This window comes from Hemitrygon akajei, chromosome 8, assembly GCF_048418815.1.
Source record: "Hemitrygon akajei chromosome 8, sHemAka1.3, whole genome shotgun sequence".
NCBI lineage: Eukaryota > Metazoa > Chordata > Chondrichthyes > Myliobatiformes > Dasyatidae > Hemitrygon > Hemitrygon akajei.
In genome coordinates, this window is record NC_133131.1 from 87,503,585 (window position 1) to 87,524,498 (window position 20,914).

The following is a 20,914-nucleotide window of genomic DNA, read 5'->3' on the forward strand; positions in this document are numbered from 1 at the left end:
CATTGTTTTGCATTAAATCAGTGAAGATCACTGGTCACCACGTTTCACGGGCCAACACCTCATTAACCTTAACCGTACATCCTTGGAATGTGGGAGGAAATCAGAGCACCTGGAGGAAACCCACATGGTAACAGGTGAATATACAAAATCCTTACAGACAGCGGCAGGAATCAAACACTAATCTTACTGCTGGTGCTGTATTAGCAGTTTGCTAATTGCTATGCTACCGGGCTGTGCACCCCTCCACCACACCCCCCACCGCACACATACAGTATATCCTATATTCCAATCTCCGTTGAATACTAAATGTTAAACTCTACTGCACAAAATCATAAAGACCTTAACACCATCAGACATAGGAGCAGAATTAGGCCATTTGGCCCATCGAGTCTGCGCCATCATTCCATCATGGCTGATTAATTATCCCTCTCAGTCCCATTGCCCTGATATCTGGAAGACCTTTCTGTATTCTCTTTTGGATTATTGGCTGACTTACCTTTATATTTCATCTTTTCTCTCTGTTTTGCTTTTTATGTGCCTTCTGTTGGTTTTTAAAAGTTGCTTAATATTCTGCTATGAATTTTTGTTATATGCCCCCCTTTCAAGTTTATGTTGTTTTTAACTTCCTTTGTCAGCCACAGTTGCCTCATTCTTCCTTTAGAATACTTCTTTCACTATTACCCCAGAAATATCAGCTATTTCTGTTCTACCATTATCCCTTCTGGTGTCCCCTTGCAATCAAATTTGGCCAGCTCCTCTCTCATGCCTCTGTAATTCCTTTTACTCCATTCTAATACTAATACATCTGATTTAACTTCTCCTTCTTAAACTGCAGGGTGAATTACATCACATTATAATCACTGCCTTCTAAGGATTCATTTACCTTAAGCACCCTAATCAAATCTGTGTCATTATATAACACCCAATTCAGAATTGTCACTACCCCAGTGGAGTCAACCACAACCTGTTCTAAAAAAAAAGCATCTTGGAAGCATTCTACAAATTCCCTCTCTTGCAGTTCTGCACCAACCAAAATGTTCCAATCTTCCTGTATATTGGTAAGCTATAACACTGTCCCCTACCCCCCCCCCCCCCCCAGCCCCGGTAATTGTTTCCCACAACAGCATCCAAAGTGGTAGACATTATTGAGGTGAATGGTCACAGCGGTTCTCTGCACTGGTTGTAATTCTCTTTCCCTGCCCTGACAGTCACCCAGGCGCCTGCCTCCTGCAACTTAGGGGGTGACCACCTCCGTAACTTCCGCCACCTCCTACATGATCCCACCACCAACCACATCTTCCCCTCCCCCCCACTCTCAGCTTTCCGCAGGGATTGCTCCCTACGTGACTCCCTTGTCCATTCATCCCCCCCCATCCATCCCCACCAGCCTCCCTCCGGGCACTCATCCCTGCAAACGGAAGAAGTGCTACACCTGCCCCCACACTTCTTCCCTCACCACCACCCCAGGCCCCAGACAGTCCTTTCAGGTGAGGCACCACTTCACCTGCGAGTCAGCTGGGGTGATATACTGTATCCGGTGCTCCCGATGTGGCCATTTATACATTGGGGAGACCCGCCGCAGACTGGGAGACCGTTTCGCCGAACACCAGCACTCGGTCCTCCAGCAATGGTGGGATTTCCCTGTGGCCACACACTTCAATTCCACAGACCACTCCCACTCCGATATGTCTGTCCATGGCCTCCTCTACCATCAAGATGAGGCCACACGCAAGTCGATGGAGAAATACCTTATCTCCCGCCTAGGTAGCCTCTTTCCTGCCGGCATGAACATCCAACTCACTGACCGTTGATACCCCTGCCCCCCACTCTTACCCCCATCCCTATCTACTATTTTAGTCTGGTTCTCTTTCTCTCTCTTTTTCCCACCTCACTATAATCTCTCCCCCTAACCCTACCTTTCTTTCTCTTTTATTTCCCATAATTCTCCACCTTCCCCCTAGCCCATTTCCCTCCAGCCTATCACTTCCCAGCTCTCTACTTTATCCCTCCCCCCACTTTTTATCCCCCCTCGACCATCCCATGTTACTTCACTCCTGATGAAGGGTTTCGGCCCAAAAAGTCATTATTACCTCCTCCCATAGATGCTGTCTGGCCTGCTGAGTTCTGCCAGCATTTTGTGTTTCCTGTAGCTCTTGTCTATCATCTCCTCAGTTTCCTGTATGTGCCAAGGGTCATCAAAGTGCAGCTCCAGTTCCTTAACACAGTCCCTAAGGAAGCAGGATAGCAAGTATTTTTGATAATAACACCCAGAATAATTGCTCTTGTCCAATAATAAGGTAGAATGACAGAGTTGATTTTTTAAAAATCTTGGCTGTAAGCATGTTTACTACCGTTACTCAGAAGGACCTCAGCTGACTGGTGGGACACTGAAGCTGCCCTTTTGCTCCAATTGCAGAGCTTGAGGCTTTTGAAGATTACTTAAAGGGAAAGTAAACCCACCTTACTTGGGATAGATATATGTTTGCCAGTGAGCAAGACTCAAAATTGGAATTCTGGAAATAGCCCAGAAACTCTTTCTAAATTCAGAAATTTTTCAACAGTAATGTGAAGGTTTCAATATTGCTAAATTCCCCCTTAGGGAAGCTACCACTTCTCTTTGGCAGTCCCCTGTCACTGAAGATGTGTTGCTTTCACTCTATTTTTGGAATGTGCAAAAAGCCTGGACATGAATTCTTTTCACAAAGCAGTCACCATCGTGCACCGGTTACCTCACAGTCTTGATGGAATGTGTTTTTGTCCAATGGATTAGCATTATTAAAGATAAAGATTAGTTTTCCTTGTCATGTGTACATCAAACGTACAGGGAAATGCATCATTTGCATCAACAACCAAGACAATCTGAGGAGGTGCTAGGGCAGCTACAAGTGTCACTATATTTCCAATGCCAACAATTACTAACCTTCTCCCATATGTCCTTGGAATATGGGAGGATACCCACACAGTTATGGGGATGAAAGTGCAGTGGTGGTAGTTGAACCCTGTTCGTCCAATTACCAGCATTATAAAGTGTTATGCTTATAACTGCACTAACATGCTGGGAAAGATAATTCAGGAGTAGGCCCTACTACAAGGACTTAACCTACATTACGTAGACTCTGTGGGTGGTGTTGCTGCCTTGCGGCTCCATGGTCTCAGGTTTGACTCTAATACTGTGTGCTGTCTGTACGATTTGCATGGTCTTTCTGTGACCATTTGGATTTTCCTTGTGTGTTCTAGTTTCCTCCCATGTGCCAAAGTCAAGCAGATTGGTAGGTTAATTTGCTGCTATATATTGTACCCAGAGTTGTCAGGTTGTGGGATTAGGGATGGGGTGTTGGTGGAAATGCAAGAGGAAGAATTAGATTTATGTAAATGAAAGTTTGATGCTTGGCATTTATGGCCAAAGACACAATTTTAATGGTGTAAGACTCTATGACAAATGCATATAATGACCTGGACGCTGTCCACACATTTTTCCTTAAAAACTCCTCCTCACAAACATTAACCTGATATTGTCTCTCTCTTTAGTCTTCCTATCTTTACTTTACTTCCCTTAATTGTTTTCGTCAGTCCTCTCCCTCCTCGGTTACTCTCCCGCTAGCTCATTCCCCTTCACTCCTTTCCTACCCTGTTAGCCCCTTGTCAGCTTCTTTTCATCCTGTCCTCCTCAGTTCTCCTGCATCACTTGACAGCTGTCCAAGAGAGAGACCACTTACCAACTGATGCTGATCATCTTCTGGGCTATTCCCTAGTTGTCAATCGACAGCTATGTTGCAGGAAGCCAGTCACCAAGTCTTGATCCTTTGTCTCTCCCTGTGCACTTTCTATTTCTCCTGCAATACCAAGCTCAAAACATTAAAAGGCACTGCAGGTCAGGGGGGAGAAAAGATAGGAAACAAAAAACATCATAACAGGAACTGACCGGAAAATACTCAGGCAACAAATATTCAGAGTTGATACATATCAGCTTACAAGGCAGTATCTTGGATCCCAAATTGTAACTAATTGTTTTCTTTTCTCTCCAGTTAAATTCACTCTGCCTCTTCATTTATTCCTTTAAATAATGCCTTTTTAAAGCAGGTAATTCCTTACAAAGCAAATTTCTGAGTGACCCTTCTTCCTCAGTACTTTGTCAGAGAGAAGTCGTTATTTAATCCCCCATTTTCATAGATTATTATTAGCCTTCCTTGGAATTCTTTAAGAAAGTATTTTGAAAATGTGCCCTGATGTAACTATTTTAACAAGCAGTGGAAACAACTTATCACAGCTGTGCTATCTTGTTTTGAAGATCTCTTATCAGATCACCCCATACTTCAACACCAATAGAAAAAGTTCTAATATCTCAAGATTCTCTCAATGACAGTAGTCCCTTATTTTTGGCTTTATCTGTATCATTTGTTAAAAAAATATTTGTATCTTTCCTAAGATATAAAGTTATCTACAATATTCCCGATGTGGCCAAAGTTAATTCTTGCCTGTTTTGTCATGATTTTCTGGTCTAACTTTCTTTAGTCGTAACCCTACAAGAGAATGGAAATCTTGCTCCAACTGATTTGCTGAGGTTCCTCCTCGAATATTGCCTGCACTTTTGATCCCTATACTTAAACACGAAAGATTCAGCAGATGGTGGAAATCCAAAGCAATACACATGGAATGCTGCAGGAACTCAGCAGGTCAGGTAACATCTATGGGAATGAATGAACAGTCGACATTTTTGGACAAGGCCCTTCATCAGGATCCTTCAGATTCTAGTGTCGCCTGACCTGCTAAGTTCCTCCAGCATTGTGTGTGTGTGTGTGTGTGTGTGTGTGTGTGTGTGTGTGTGTGTGTGTGTGTGTGTGTGTGTGTGTGTGTGTGTGTGTGTGTGTGTGTGTGTGTGTGTGTGTGTGTGTGTGTGTGTGTGTGTGTGTGTGTGTTGTTGAGGAAGGATATACTTGTGTAAACGTAGTGCAACATAGCTTCACTTGATTGACTCCTCTGATGAGGGTATTGTTCTACAAGAAATTATTGAGTATAATGGCACAGAGAAGGTCAGGAATTTAGAGAAAAATAAGAGGAAAAATGAAAAATGATTTTGATGAAGTGGGCACTTGTTGGACATTTTCTTGGTGGAGCAATATAGAATTGTGGGAGAGAGCACTTCTTTTCAGGAGTAGAAGTTTCCATATAAGATTCAGTTAAGGAGGAATTTCTTCTTTCAGAGAGTTGTAAATCTCGAGAATTCTCTTCCACAGGCACCTGTGATGCATTCTCAAGGCTGAGATAGGTATTTTTTGAAGAAAGGGGAATTGAAGGTTATGGGGATCAGCTTACAAGATTGAAACTAAAGAACAGTTCAGCCACTATCTTATCTACTGGGCCTTCTTCTGCTTTTTTTTTGTCATGTGTTTTGTCCATGTATTCTATGTCTCAAATATGAAACTGGTTGAACTGTCTTATATAATGACCGGGGCTTCATTCGTTGGAGCATAGGAGAATGAGGGGTGATTTTATGGAGGTGCATTAAATCATGAGGGACATAGTGTGAATGGACACAGTTTTTTTTTCCAATGTTGTGGAATCAAGAACTAGCGACATAAGTTTAAGGTGATGGAGAGAGATTTCATAGGAATCTGAGAGGCAACTTTTACCCCCAAAAATAGTAATCTACATATGAAGTGGTTGAGGCAAGTACATTAACAACATTAAAGAGGCACTTAGAGAAGTACATGGATAGGAAAGATTGAGTGATTCATAAAAAAATACATCGCAGAAACAGGCCCTGTGGCCCATCTAGTCCATGCCAAAACATTTAACCTGTCTACTTCCATCGACCATAGCCCTCCATAGCCCTACCATCTATGTACCTATCCAAACCACTCTTAAAACTTTGAAATTGAGTTTTCATGCACAACTTGTGCGGGAAGTTCATTCCACACACTCACCACCCTCTGAGTGAAGATGTTTCCCCTCATGTTCCCCTTAAAATTTTCACCTTCCAACCATAACCCATGACCTCTGGTTAAACTCAGTGGAAATAGCCTGCTTGAAATCTAGGCCAAATGTGGACAAATAGGACTACCTTAGATGGGTATCTTGGATCTCATGGACCAGTTGGGCTGAAGGGCCTTTTTTCATCCTGTATGGCACTCTGACTATGACTATTTCTCACCTTCTTATTAGTCACCTTTAATGACCATTCCTGTTACCTTTTCAAGCTCTTACCTTATTCTCTAGTTACATATGCATCCTAAGAATGCATACATTACAAGACCAAAATGATGGGTTTTCCTTGTGTACATCTGCCTGCACACCCCACCATATCATTACTCTTTCCACTTCTAGTGCTTTATATTTTTTTATACTAATTTTCCCTTGCAGGCCCATCTCTCCTTTTGTCTTCATTTAAACGCTCTCTCAGATTCTTTGGAATTCAGTTTGTCACTCCTACCATTTAGTATTCATCAGCCTTTCTATTTCATTGTCACTGTTGATCATAGAAAAGCACAACACAGAAGCAGGCCCTTAGGCCCATCTAGTCCCTGCCCAGCCATTTAAACTGCTGTAACCCTCAGACTCGCCCAGCTCGTGTTCATCTAGGGAAACAGCCTTTGGCCCCACCAAGCTGAGAAATCACGTTTGTGTGGATGCTGTGTAATGTATCGCCCAGTTACAAAGCCACAACGCAAAATATCAGACAGTACACCATTTGCAATTAAATGATTGAACTTTTATGAATCTTAATCTGAATATAGGGTTAGTAATGAAAATTTTAAAAAGGGCCCAGTTCAAGGAAAAGTCGTAAGTTCACATTGGAGCCCACTCAGTAGTCATTCTTCCACCATTGGTCTCCTCCGAGCGTCACCGATATTCAGACCCTCAGATCTCAGTCCACTCGGTCCGGTGGTCTATCAGCTCGCTCCACACACATCTTCCCTCTTTATCTCTCCTCAACAAAAGACCGTGAAAAAACATCCTTCTAGATACACAAGACAAAGCAACAATCTCCAATTGGCTAGCATGCATACCACAGTCCTGTTGTCTCCAGCCATAACCCAAACATTTCTGCTACAGAGAAACCGTTACCTCAGCAGTGAACATTACAGAGAAGCCATTACATTTCCCTTAGCAGTGAAGCATTACAAAGAAGCCATTACACTGCCTACTTCCATCAACCTGCACCTGGACCATAGTTCTCCATATCCCTACCATCCATGTACTTATCCAAACATCTCTTAAATGTTCAAATTGAGCTTGCATGCACCACTTCCACATGCAGCTCATTCCACACTCCCACGACCCTCTGAGTGAAGAAATTTTCCCTCATGTTCCCCTTAAACTTTACACCTGTCACCATTAACCCATAAGAGAGTCATAGTCCCACCCAACCTCAATGGAAAAATCCTGCTTGCATTTATCCTACCTATACCCTCAATAACTAACAAATCTCCCTTCACTCTTCTACATTCCAAGCAATGAAGTCCCAAACTCTTCAATCTATCCTTATGACTAAGCTCCTCAATTGCTGGCAACATCCTTGTAAACTTGCTTTGTACTTTTTCAACCTTATTTACATCTGTGACATCACATTCAATGAATTCAATCTTCCTTACTGTCTACTATATCCCCAGTCTTGGTGGCATCTGCAAATTTGCCTATCCAGTTAGCCACATTGTCATCCAGATCATTGACATAAATAACAAACAACAACAAACTCAGCACTGATCCCTGCTACACCTCACTAATACCTCCTCCAGACAGAGAGGCAACTATCTACTACTACTAACTGGCTTCACCCACAGTGCCAATACCTAATCTAATTGACTACCTCATCTTGAATGCTGAGTCATTGAACCTTCTTGACCAGCCTCCCAAGCAGGACCATGTCAAATGCCTTGCTAAAGTCCCTGTAGACAACATCCACTGCCTTGTCTTCATCAACCTTTCTGGTAACTTCCTCGAAAAACTCCATAGGATTGGTTAGACACAACCTACCACATATAAAGCCCCCTAATCAGTCCATGTCTATCCAAATACTCATAAATCCAGTCCCTTAGAATATCTTTCCTACTACTGCTGTCAGGCTCACCGGCCAATAAGTTCTTGATTTATTTTTAGAACCTTTCTTAAACAATGGAACATTAGCTATCCTCCAGTCTTCCTGTACCTTACCTGTCACTAAGGATGATTTAAATATCTCTGCAGGGCCCCTGCAATTTCTGTACTTGCATCCCAAAAGATTGAGGGAACACCATGTCAGGCTCTGGGGATTTATCCACCCTAATATGCCTCAAGACAGCAAACACCACCTCCTCTGTAATCTATAGAGGGTCTGTGACCTCAATGCTGCTTTGCCTCATTTCTATAGAATCTGTGTCAATTTCTTGAGTAAATACTGATGCAAAAATCTAATAAAGATCCTCCCCATCTTTTTTTGGCCTAGATTACCATTCTGATCTTCCAGATGACCAATTATGTCCCTTGCAATTCTTATGCTCTTAATATTTCTGTAGAATCCCTTAATATTCTCCTTCACCTTGTTTGCTAGAGCAGCCTCATGCCTTCTTTTAGCCCTCCTGATTTCTTTCCTAAGTGCATTTCTTTTTTTTTGCAATTCTTATAATCCTCAAGTTCCTCGTTTTTTCCTACTTGCCTGTGCCTCCAATGAACCTCATTTTTGTTCTTAACCAGGGCCTCAATATTTCTTGAAAATCAAGGCTCTCTAAACCTAAAAACACAAAATGCTGGCAGAACTCAGCAGGCCAGACAGCATCTATGGGAGGAGGTAGTGACGACGTTTCGGGCCGAAACCCTTCATCAGGAGGGTGATGAAGGATTTCGGCCTGACACGTCGTCACTCCCTCCTCCCACAGATGTTGTCTGGCCTGCTGAGTTCTGCCAGCATTTTGTGTTTTTATTTATTTCCAGCGTCTGCAGATTCACTCGTGTTGTTCTCTAAACCTGTTCTCTTTACGTTTTATTCTAAAAGACACATACTGTACACGTTTTGTACTCTCAAAATTTCACTTTAGAAGACCTCCCAACTACTAAGTACACCTTTGCCAGAAATCAACCTGTCCCATGGATACTTACATAAGAAATAGGAGCAGGAGTAGGCCATCTGGCCCATTGAGCCTGCTCTACCATTCAATAAGATCATGGCTGATCTGACCATGGACTCATCCCCACCTACCTGCTGCCTTTCCCCCATAACTCTTAATTCCCCTACTATGCAAGAATCTATCCAACTAGGTCTTACATATATTTCCTTAGGTAGCTTCCCCTGCTTCATTGAGCAGAGAATTCCAGAGAATCATCATTCTTTGGGAAAAACAGTTCCTCCTTATCTGCATCTTAAATTTACTCTATCAAATCTTGAGGCTATGTCCCCTAGTTGTAGTTTCACCTACCAGTGGAAACTACTTTCCTGCCTCTATCTTATCTTTCCTTTTCATAATGTTATATGTTTCAGAAAGATCTCTTCTCATCCATCTGAATTCCAGTGAGCACAGTTCCAGGCGACTCTATCTCTCCTCATAGTCTAACCCCCTCATCCCTGGAATCAACCCGGTGAACCCCCTCTGCACTGCCTCCAAAGCCAGTATATCCTTCCTCAAGTATGGAGACCAGAACTGCACATAGTACTCCAGATGCAGCCTCACCAGTACCCTGTACAGTTGCAGTATAAGCTCCCTGCTCTTAAGTTCAATCCCTCTAGCAATGAATGCTAACATTCCATTTGCCTTCTTGATAGCCTGCTGCACCTGCAAACCAACCTTTAGCGATTCACGCACAAGCACTCCCAAATCCCTCTGCACGGCAGCATGTTGCAATCTTTTACCATTTAAAAAATAATCTGATCTTCCATTTTTCCTTATCAGATTCTTTCTGATGCCATCAAATTGGCCTTTCTCCAATTTAGAATTTCAACCCATGCACCAGACATATCTTTTTCCATATTTACTTTGAAACTAATGGCATTATGATCACCAGATGCAAAGTTCTTCCTATTAAGCAATGGGATTCACTCTGTCTCTTCTGGCAACCTCCAAAATGTGCCCCAAGGAACCAGTCACTACTATCTTCTGATTGCCCTATCTCATAATCATTCTTATCTCCCTACCAAGCTTGCCTACTAGGTACTGTTCTTATCAACCACCTTCTTGTCCAAATGAACCCTGCCAGGACTGAAGCTATATCGCTCGCAAAGCCTCCTCCCCAGAACATCATCCAGTTCAGAATGAAGCCCTTGTCATCCATGAGCTTACTGTGGTTGACTTCATTGACATCTTTGCCTTGACAGTAGCTAACTGATGGATTATGATAGTTACCCCTGTCATGAATGTCAATGGTCCAACATAGGGGGTTGCAGGTCTTATCATTCCAAATTACACCTTGATCCATTCTGCTTTCCTCAACAAACGTCCTCTGGCTTTTCTTCTTCAGCATTCATTTTGTCTGTTGAATCTGATTTAAAATTTTGTGCTGCTTACACTGAGATATCTCCACAGATACCTGCCTTCAAACAATCTTATCATTGATAATAACACATTTCAGCACAGTGAATAGAGGGCATTATATTTCCTTTGTGTTGATCACAGCTTCATATCTTGGTCATATGTCTCACTTTGAATATCTACACAAACTGAATTTCCTGTTAGTTCTTCAGAAAATAACGTTGTTTTGCCAAAATCCTGATTGACCCAGGTTAATAGAACAGAGCGGTACAACACAGGAACAGGGCCTCTGATCCACAGTGTTGTGCCAAACTAGCTAAAAAGTAAATTTAAAAAAACAAAATCTAATTTCTCCTGTCTACACAATTTCTGTATCTCTCCATCTTCCTCGCATTCATGTGCCTATTTAAACATCTCTTAAAAGCCTCAAAAGTACTTGCTTCTACCACCATAATAGGCAGCACATTCAAGGCATCCACCACTCTCTGAGTAAAAAAACTTACCCCGCACATCGTCTTTGAGCCTACCCTCTCTCACCTTCAATGCATGCTCTCTGGTGTTAGACATTTCTACCCAAGGAAAAAAGATACTCCCTGTCTACTTTATTTATGAGTCTCCTAATCTTTAAACCTCCGTCAGATCTCCCCTCAGCCTCTGCCGCTCCCAAGGAAAGAAACAGAAAATAACCGAGAACACAAAAATTATTTGAAATGAGAAAATATCATCTCCAATTAGGAACATTGGTGACTTATTGGAAAAAAAACACTGCCACTTATCTTTCCTGGCTTACTCCTATTTCATTCTTTTAAACAGATTACTGCTTCCTTGACCTTTTGAAATTTTTTTTTCTTTTCCAAGAGTTTGGAAACCAATGGGAAAAGGTTGAGTAATTGTGTTTCCATACAATTTACAGGATGCACACAGAAAATGCTGGAGGAAACTCAGCAGGCCAGGCAGCATCTATGGAGGGAAATGAAGTACTGAAGTTTTGGGCCAAGTCCTTCATCAGTAATAAAGGGTTTCAGCCCAAAAAGTCAACTGTTTATCCTCCGGACCTGCTGAGTTCCTCCAGCTTTTAGTGGGTACTGCTCAAGATTTCCAGCATCTGCACAGATTCTTGTGTCTCTTGCAAGTGGGCTATTGCCTTCCTTTTAACTTCCACTTCTAATAATTATCCACTCTTTCACCAATCCCATAATGTGAAAAATTAAGCAAGATAAATTAATTCCTATTTCTACTTCCATCCCTAATTTGACTTCTGAATGGATTAATGACCTTGAGTGATACCTCATTCATTACTTTGTTTCACAATTATATTATTTTTAATATAGAAGAAAATAATACTTTTCAATGAAGTGCATTCATATAGATTTTTTGCTCATTTTCTCCTAGCATACTTTAGCCATCTTCCTATATGTGCTTTGACCTTACAAATTTAAACCATGAATTCTCCTAAGGACTTCAACCAAATATCACAGAATCAGCTCATTTTAATATTGCTGGATGTGACTAAAAAGTTTAAATAATTGTTGCCACAGCTGGCTTTGGTGGCTCAGGACTCTAATCAGATTGGGCAAAGATATTCTGATTTTTACCTGTATCTGTACCACACGTACCACAGTTGATACCAGCATGCAGAAAAGTTTGTATAGATTTCTGCAATCAACAGTAAACTTACTGATGAAACTGGCTTGGAAAAGGTGATATTAATTGTCAAGATGTGTATAAATTCATCAGCTATGACCATCAAAGGAAGAAGCAACTGAAGGTTTTGTATCTCCCAAACCCTCTCCAACTTGGTTTATATTTTAAAAATTACAAATGTCCAGGTACAGTTACAAGCCTATTACAAAACCACCAACTAAATGTACATACTTCCAAACATGAAGGAGATCAATTATACAACTGAAGAACTACACACTTTGTGTTAACTTTAAACTATCATTTTCACTATGGGTTCTCCATAAAGAAAAAATAAAAGCTGCCCAGGAGCTGTCAAATAACTCGACCACAGCCAGAAAGTGACATCAAATCTGCAGCTGAAGATAATCCCGATAATTCCTATGAATAACTAGCAGCAGGCAGATCAGCAGAAACTTCTCAAATTATCCAGCAGAGTGATGTAGGAATGTCACTTTGCTGACACCACTAAGGAAGGAGGCTCAGTGCTAGTTGGGAAGACTCTACAAGTGCTTAGAATTAATTGCATGGAATTTCATTAAATAAATGCTGCAAAAATGGGCCATTCGACCCAACTACAGATTCTAGTGTTTATGTCCATATGAGCCTCCTCTCACACTATGTGTCCAGCTCTATTTACCAGTCAATAGACAATAGGTGCAGAAGTAGACCATTCGGCCCTTCGAGCCTGCACCGCAGTCCTTCAACTAATTTCTCATTCATATGTTAATGTAGCTTCCTTTTATGTGCAAGGTAGTTCAAATGCAAGTCAGGCAGATATGTTTCCAGAAATTGTATTTTTAGATGTAGTATCTGAGTAATTTGAAGTGTGACATGAGGTAAACTACCATCCTTTATTGCTATTGTTTTACTAACATTACATGTAGCAAGATTCAAAGAATTTGATAGCAAAATAGTTGTTCTGCATACCATACTACTACACTGAGGTGATTAGAAAAAACACAGATGCAGAATAGATAGATAGATAGATAGATAGATACTTTATTCATCCCCATGGGGAAATTCAACTTTTTTTCCAATGTCCCATACACTTGTTGTAGCAAAACTAATTACATACAATACTTAACTCAGTAAAAAAATATGATATGCATCTAAATCACTATCTCAAAAAGCATTAATAATAGCTTTTAAAAAGTTCTTAAGTCCTTACACTTGCATAAAAAGTGCAGTGCAGAGAGACAAAGTGCAAGGGCCATGATGAGCTAGCATGGGAGAACAAGAATTTGAATTTTCCCTTTATAATATAGAACATTAGAGCACAGTACAGGCCCTTCTGCCCATGATGGTGTGCTGTGATGGATATTCACTTCCAGGATCTGAAAGGTTTATTGCTAACCTCAGCTTTCTTGCACAGTGGCATGGCCTTTCCAAAGGGTCAGAGTTGTTGGTTCCAAAGTTGAACTTTTAACAAGTGTTCTTTTCTCAGCTTTTTGTTATAAACAAGAACCAGTCTCCAGTTTTTAATGTACATTATAAGCAACGATCAGTTTGAAGTTGGCTAGACAGCTCTGCAAGCAGTGTTACATAATACAGGCTGATAGCCCACAGCAGGCACCTGCCTGCTGAGAATTCTGCTTTGCAAAATGAAGCAACCAAGAAATTCACACAAAATGCTGGAGGAACTCAGCAGCCAAAGAAGCATCTATGGAAATGAGTGAACAGTCGATGTTTCGAGCTGAGACCCTTCATTGGGAGGGGTCACGGCTTGAAACGTTGACTATGTACTCTTTTTCCATAGATGCTGCCTGGTTTGCTGAGTTCCTCCTGCATTTTGAGTATGTTGGTTGGTTTTCCAGCATCTGCAGATTTTTCTCTTGTTTGTGACCAAGAAGTTCTCTACATCAGCTAAGCGCAAGACAATAGCATTATGTCACTTAACGTATCAAACATGGTTACAAATAAGGATGTTTATATACTCCAAGGTCAGCCTTCAAAGCATTAATTGTGGATGTCTGGGACCAATGTCACCAGAAGGTTTTAAGAATATCTGTATGAGTTACTTTGTCACAGCAAAGGTATATGGAAATAGGATCTAGTGCTTTCCAAGCATTTATGATGAATAAACTCTTCTCGGGCTCCCAGCCCGGTACTGGTACTGATTTTAACTGAAGTTTTGATGACAAACTCTGCCATCTTTATCAGGGATGATGCCAGAGCACATCTAGTCTGGTGGTATTTATACCCCTGTTGTCCATCCCTCCTGATTGGTTAGTCCTCATCCAATCATACTTCCACTGTCCCACCTTATTTACAATTGAACTCCAGTTCTTACTTAGAGCAAGAACTTCATCTCTGTTAGAGTTCATTTCCTCTAGTTTTCTTTTAATGGCTTCCCTCACCGAGCAGTCCCAAAGGCCATCAGTAAGGCACAGTAGATTTGTGCTAAGTCAATCCTATGCAATGCAATGTTCTGCTACTGTCAATTTCTCTGAGTAACCCAAACAGATATACCTTCTGTGCTCCTTGGTGTGGGTTTCCACTTTGCATCCTGTCTGGCCAATGTTCACTACTCCAGATTCACAGGGAAACCTGTAAACACCTCATTTCCTCATGGAGACTCTCCAGGTCCAAAATAGTTTTCTCACGGTTAATCAAAGTAGAAAGAACCACTGTGCATTGGAAAGCATGATGGTGGCTGTTCTTGTTGAGGTGCTGTATGAGTCTATGTGGGTTTCTGATAGACAGCATGTCTGAGGCTATCGTTCAGTTGCTGTCATATTAGAACATCCAGAAGGAAATAAGATGATTATGCCTGATGTTCCTACAAAATAGCTACAAGCTGAGGGAAATTAATTGTGCCCTTTAAAGGCCCAATAGAAAAACCAGGAAACCATCACTCCGGCCTGTCTTTCCTATATTTCCACAGTTTCTGGAATGATTGCCAGGTTTCTGAAGACATACTGGATTAATGCCATCCACAAGCTTATAAAGAAGTTCAAATCACAGCTTATGCGGGTTAAGATGACCTGGGACACAGGATGACTGGCATTTACAGGATTCCCTGTGAATGCAGAGCAGCACATATCTGCCAGATGAGACACACGGTGGAAACCTGCATCAAGGAGCACAGGAGGTGTATCCGTCTGGGATACACAGAGAAACTGGCGGTAGCAGAACACTGCATTTGCAATGGCCATGGGATTGATTTCAACAGCACGAATCTACTGTGCTGTGCCGATGGCTTTTGGGACCACTTGGTAAAGGAAGCCATTGAAATAAAACTTGAGGAAAAGAATTTTAACAAATACAAAGGTCTAATTAAGAACTGGAACTTGATTGTAAACAAGGTGGGAGAGCAGAAAGCTGATTGGATGAGGACTAGCCAACCAGGAGGGACGGATGATGGGGGTATAAATATCACCAGACTAGACATGCCAAGGCATCATCCCTGATGAAGATGGCAGAGTTTGTCATTGAAATGTCAGTTAGAATTGATACCTGTACCCAGTTGGAAGCCCGAGAAGAGTTTATTCGTATCTGGAAAACATCACATGTAGAATATATCATCTTGTATAAATATTAGAAAGCATTAGGGGTTCTTAGAAATGACAGAAGAATGACAGGGTAGCGAGATGGCAAAAAGAACTAGAATTCATTCCTCAACCTTCAGTTTCTGTGACAGATGATTCATTCATCTGCAACTCATTGGTATTTTCCTTTAGTTCGTAAGAATTGTACCTGTGTTTGGAAATCCTTTGTAGTTTGTAGATGTTTTGTAATTTGGAAAACTTTTATAAATCTGATATTGACTGTGAGTGTTAAATCTGTGTTAAGAATTAGGTGTCTAAATTTAAATGTGTATAATTAAAAAATAAAATAACTACTTTGTTAGCTAGAAGTATCTCCTCCCTGGTAGGGAGGGAGAAGCCACCATTCGTGCAGTGGGTATTGGCATCATAGAGACTAGACAGAGTAGGTGGATACAGTATAACCTCCTTTTAGTGAGGATACCTGTAGACATCTATATCAGATGTAGCTTAAAATCTTCTTTTGAGTTTACGGCTTTACCAACAGGAAACCCTATACCATCACAGAGCTGCCTTATTAAACCTGTATACTCTAAGATCAATCTAATCCTTCCCTCTTGCAAAGCTCTCTATTTTTCTAGCATCCATGTGCCTATCTAAGAATTTCTTTAATGTCCCTAATGTATCTGTCTCTAACACCACTCCTGGCAACATGTTCCATACACCTGCCACTCTCTGTGTATTTAAATCAAACTTACCTCAGACCTCCCCATATACTTTCCTCCAGTCACCTTCAAATTATGCCCTCATTATATCAGCCATTCCTGCCATGGGAAAAAGTCTCTATCCGTCCACTTAAACTATCTGTTCTTATCAACTTGTATACTTTTGTCAATTTACCACTCATTTTCCTTCACTCCAAAGAGAAAATCCCTAGCTCACTCAACCTATCCTCATAAGACACACTCTCTAATCCAGGCAGCATCCTGGTAAATCTCCTCTGCACCCTCTCTAGAGCTTCCATATCTTTCATCTAATGAGGCAACCAGAACTGAACACAAAATTGCAAGTGTGGTCTAACCAAGTTTTTTAGAGCTGCAATATTACTCAACAGCTCTTGAACTCAGTCCCCCAACACAAGGTCAACACACCATACAGCTTTTTAACCACACCATTAACTTGTGAAAGTAGATTGATTAGTTAGAAATGAACTGGATTGCATTTGTCCTGCCTTTTATGTATAGGGGATCCCTGAGCATTGTTCTTAGGTGCCAGTATTATAACTATACTGGAACAAGTAGCTTAGGGCAATGAGTTCTAAAATGTGTCTTCCATGGTGCTGCTGGCACGTTGACTAATTGCAAAGCCTTTGCCATATTCATTGCTGTCTGGCTTTTCTGGCTGTGATCATGTTGTGAAAAAAGCTCAACAGGTAAAACCTGATGTGAAATCAAGGAAAGAAAAAATCTTAAAATATCAGCATATAACTTACTTAGTTACTGAAATAAGATGTTAAATGATGTTTCTCAGATGGGAAAGAAATTACAGAATATAAGATTGGCTTATATTATTCACCTTAAATTCTTGATTTCTAAATGTATAGTTCTTCTTACACCATGTATATCTACTTGTTAATGGATTTTATTATCCCATAAACCTGTTGGGGTTCTACACAAGCCTTTAGAATTCAGAAACCTTGTACTGTTTCCCTTTTCTGTTAATAACTCCCTAAGTAGTATCATTTTTATGTTTCCAACTTGATCCATTCTCCTTATTATTTCATGGAACTGCAAAGCTTGATTCATTTTCTTTTGGAGTTATGTTAGTTTAATAGCTTATCAATCATCTGCAATTTCCATTGTGGCTTTGAGTTTTATTTTTCAACTTTTATCTTCCTATTCAATCTGAATAAGGCCATCTATTATACTGTTATTGTATGAATTTGTCCACTTTTCTGTTTGTACACTGAAGCTCATTATACTGTTTCACAAATATTGCTCAGATTTAAGATTTCTTCATCAGTATGGTTCATTGATTTGATAAGACAGTGCAAGATATACTGTAAATAAACCCTTACTTTCATTTCACAATTCTTTAATATGAGGCAGTCAATGATGGCAAGATGAGGGTGAGCTAATCCAAGCTACAGATTAAATATGAAATGATGTCTGATTACTTGTGGGCAAAGATAAACTACCTCTCATTAGGGATGGAAAAATCTTTATAGTATAAATGAACTGAGAGATAATGGGGCAGGAATTCAACACACTGCCAGCAGTTTTGCAGATGAAAATAACTTAGTCAGGAAATTAAAATTAGCAATGGAGGAACCATGCTAATGCTGCGTAGGATTCCAATTTCAGATCATTGATCACAAAATTCACATCCCAGCATGAACTGGATATCCTACAAATACAACACCTTGTTAGTGGTCCTTGCAGAACATTCAAAATAAAGCCTCCAAAAATTGTGATTTATTTCTGTAACTCTACAAACACAATGTGCAATTTTAGGTCTATCTTTAATTAAATACAACCCATTATACAGCCCTTTAGATAGTGAAAAATGCATCTGTGTTGACAGTTCAGTAGGAAAATTTCACATTATAGTGGCTGCAAATTCATTATGACTAACGTGGACACTTGAACACATTATTCTTGCAAATCCTGCAAAGAAAAAATGACCATAGAAATTTAATTTTAGTGATGCCTCTCAACGTACCATCCTAGAACGACCATCAGCAGTCAGAACATAATTTCATAACATTCAGTTGTTAACACTTCATCTGTGGTGTCTCAAGCATGTCTGGAATATGAAACTAAACGTAACAGGATATGTAGATGCAAGAGGTATTACTTGTTCATGTGATAAGATAGAGGCTTATTTTCAATCTCAGAGAACTACAACTTTTTGAACTAGTATGTGGTATAAATCTAAAATCTCCTAACTACTGTAAAAATTACAGCCGAGGAAGATTGGCCTGCCTATAAATCAAAACCTTGTTGTCAAGGATTAGTACTGCACTGTTTTTGGGTGAATCTGCATGTTGTGCACAGGCAGATATTTGTATGTAACTAGCTTTTAGATCAACTTTGAGAAACTGTGATTTTATTCCGAGATCACTAACTTAGACCTTTCAAATAAAGCTAATTGATTTCAGTCCAAAATTTTGATATTCTAATTTAGATGACTAATTTATCAAAGGATTTAGTCAGAGTTGATTAATTTTATATTCTTGCATTGATCTAAAATTCTTGGGTTACAAGTTGGAGAGAATTTTTGGCAGTATAGAAGCATATCACCAGCTAGCTAATCAGTCCTAAAGATGATTGTGACCCTTTAAAAGTGGAAAGGTTGCAGTGAAAGGTGGTAAAGAGGACATAAGCAGCCTGGCAAAAACTTGATGATTTTCTGTTTCCCAAAATCTTCAAAAGAAGCCACCCGGTGAATGCCCAGTCAAGTTGTAAGTGAAGCTGTCATTGAGTTACATACATAGCCTGACATAAACCAGTCAACTTGGTGTGCATTGCTTCAAATTTTGAATTTGTTCTAAAATGACCACTAGTTTAAATAAACATTTAGATAACACAGTACAGTGATTACACTAATCAATGAAAACACCTAAAGGAATTCCATATTCCAACGAAAGCACCAAAGGAGAGGAAGGTAGTTCTACTATTAATTCTCTTAATAGTTGTTTACAAAATTATTGACAACTAATTTACACTGTGTGCTTTAACACTCTGGACAAATAAGCACATTTCAAAACGAGAAATAACTGACAAAATTCTAATTAATTTGTATCAATTAAATTAGTGATAAAAGATAAAAATTCAGTAACTAGTAATTAAATTTAAAATATTCAGAAGTGTCGTGTCGCAGTGTCTGAAGAATATTTAATTTCCATTTTTGTTCAGCACTCCATCTATAACAACCTGAAGCTTGACAGGTCTATTAATTTCAAGGCTCAGGGATACCTATTAGTACAAAACATGGAAAAATACCATTAATCATTTATTTTAATTTTGCATTTCTGTCATTTTCATAGCAGGTTATAGAATTGCAATGACACAATAATGTCCCTAGTCTAACGTTGTGAAAGAATACTTTAATTGCTATGTTCCAAGTAGAGTTGACGTTCATTACTTCTGATTGCAGTGATATAATACGATTACATTTAGTACATTTTGATGCAACTGTCCTTGAAAATAAATGGAAGTTATCATCTAAGATTTTTTCCCCAGAAAGCACCATCTGCATTAACTAAAATTTTTAAAAATGAAATGAGTATCAGTTCCACAGAAATGTTACCAGTTTAATAAAAGGTAGGAAGTCCATTTGACATTCAGTGGACCTGCCAGCGTAATGGCTAATTATTATATAATAAGCTGAAGTAGCTGTACTTTGAAAGAAAAAAATATGAAAAGGAACAAATTGCAACCATTATTCCAAGATAGTTAATGAAGACCAATATTTTAACAACTGGCCAAAAAAGGGCTCATATGTAATAAGATGGAAATACGAAAAAGTGAAGGGACACTTTTTAGACAGTTTCTAGAGTAGGTTACATGGTCAGCACAACATTGTGGACCGAAAGGCCTGTAATGTGCTGTAGATCTCTATGTTCCTATGACTCTAGTCCCTTTCAGAGGCTAGTCTGAAAGGTGGCTAGTCTTCTAAAGTTCCAGGCCAACTTGTTATAATAATGACCAGCTGAACATCTGGAAGAAACAGATCAACCATTTTCCCAGCTGGCAAAACATCCAGTCACATTGTGGTTGCTAAGTATAGCTGTTTTATAGATTAAAAGTTAACGCTCTGAAAACTATGTATTCATGTGATTAATACTGAAATCTGTTTAAAAACAATAACAGAGTGAGTGGGATTGATTCCTTTCTCGGTTAAAATATTGACACAATCAAGAAGAACAAAATATGAAAGATATTTTGTTCTTTTTGATTGTGTCAATATTGACTGTGCAAGACACTCCTTCACAGATTGTATTGGGCAGAACTACTAGAGTAAATGCATTAATCCCAAAGTAACTTGCAGTCTGTAGCATTATAACAAAAAATTATAAATGGCATACAATGCAATAATTTCTCCAATATTTTATCAAAAATCTACTACTTAACTGTGTAATTCAAAAGTGCCAATTGCAGTCAAAAATCCTGATTAATTACCAAAACCCATATAAGGAAGAGAACATTTGGCATAACTAAAAAGACTGCAATTAAGAATCCTATTTTTCTGATTGGTGAATCATTTGAGTAATCCAATATATATTCTAGTCAATCTATTATTATGATG

The 20,914-nt window shown here is 39.7% G+C and overlaps 1 protein-coding gene across 2 annotated transcripts in view; it reads left to right on the forward strand.

Moving 5' to 3' along the window:
• Window positions 1-20,914, forward strand: part of dgkb (diacylglycerol kinase, beta) — a 768,700-nt gene that overhangs the window by 729,608 nt on the left and 18,178 nt on the right. The gene's annotated exons all lie outside the window — the stretch shown is intronic.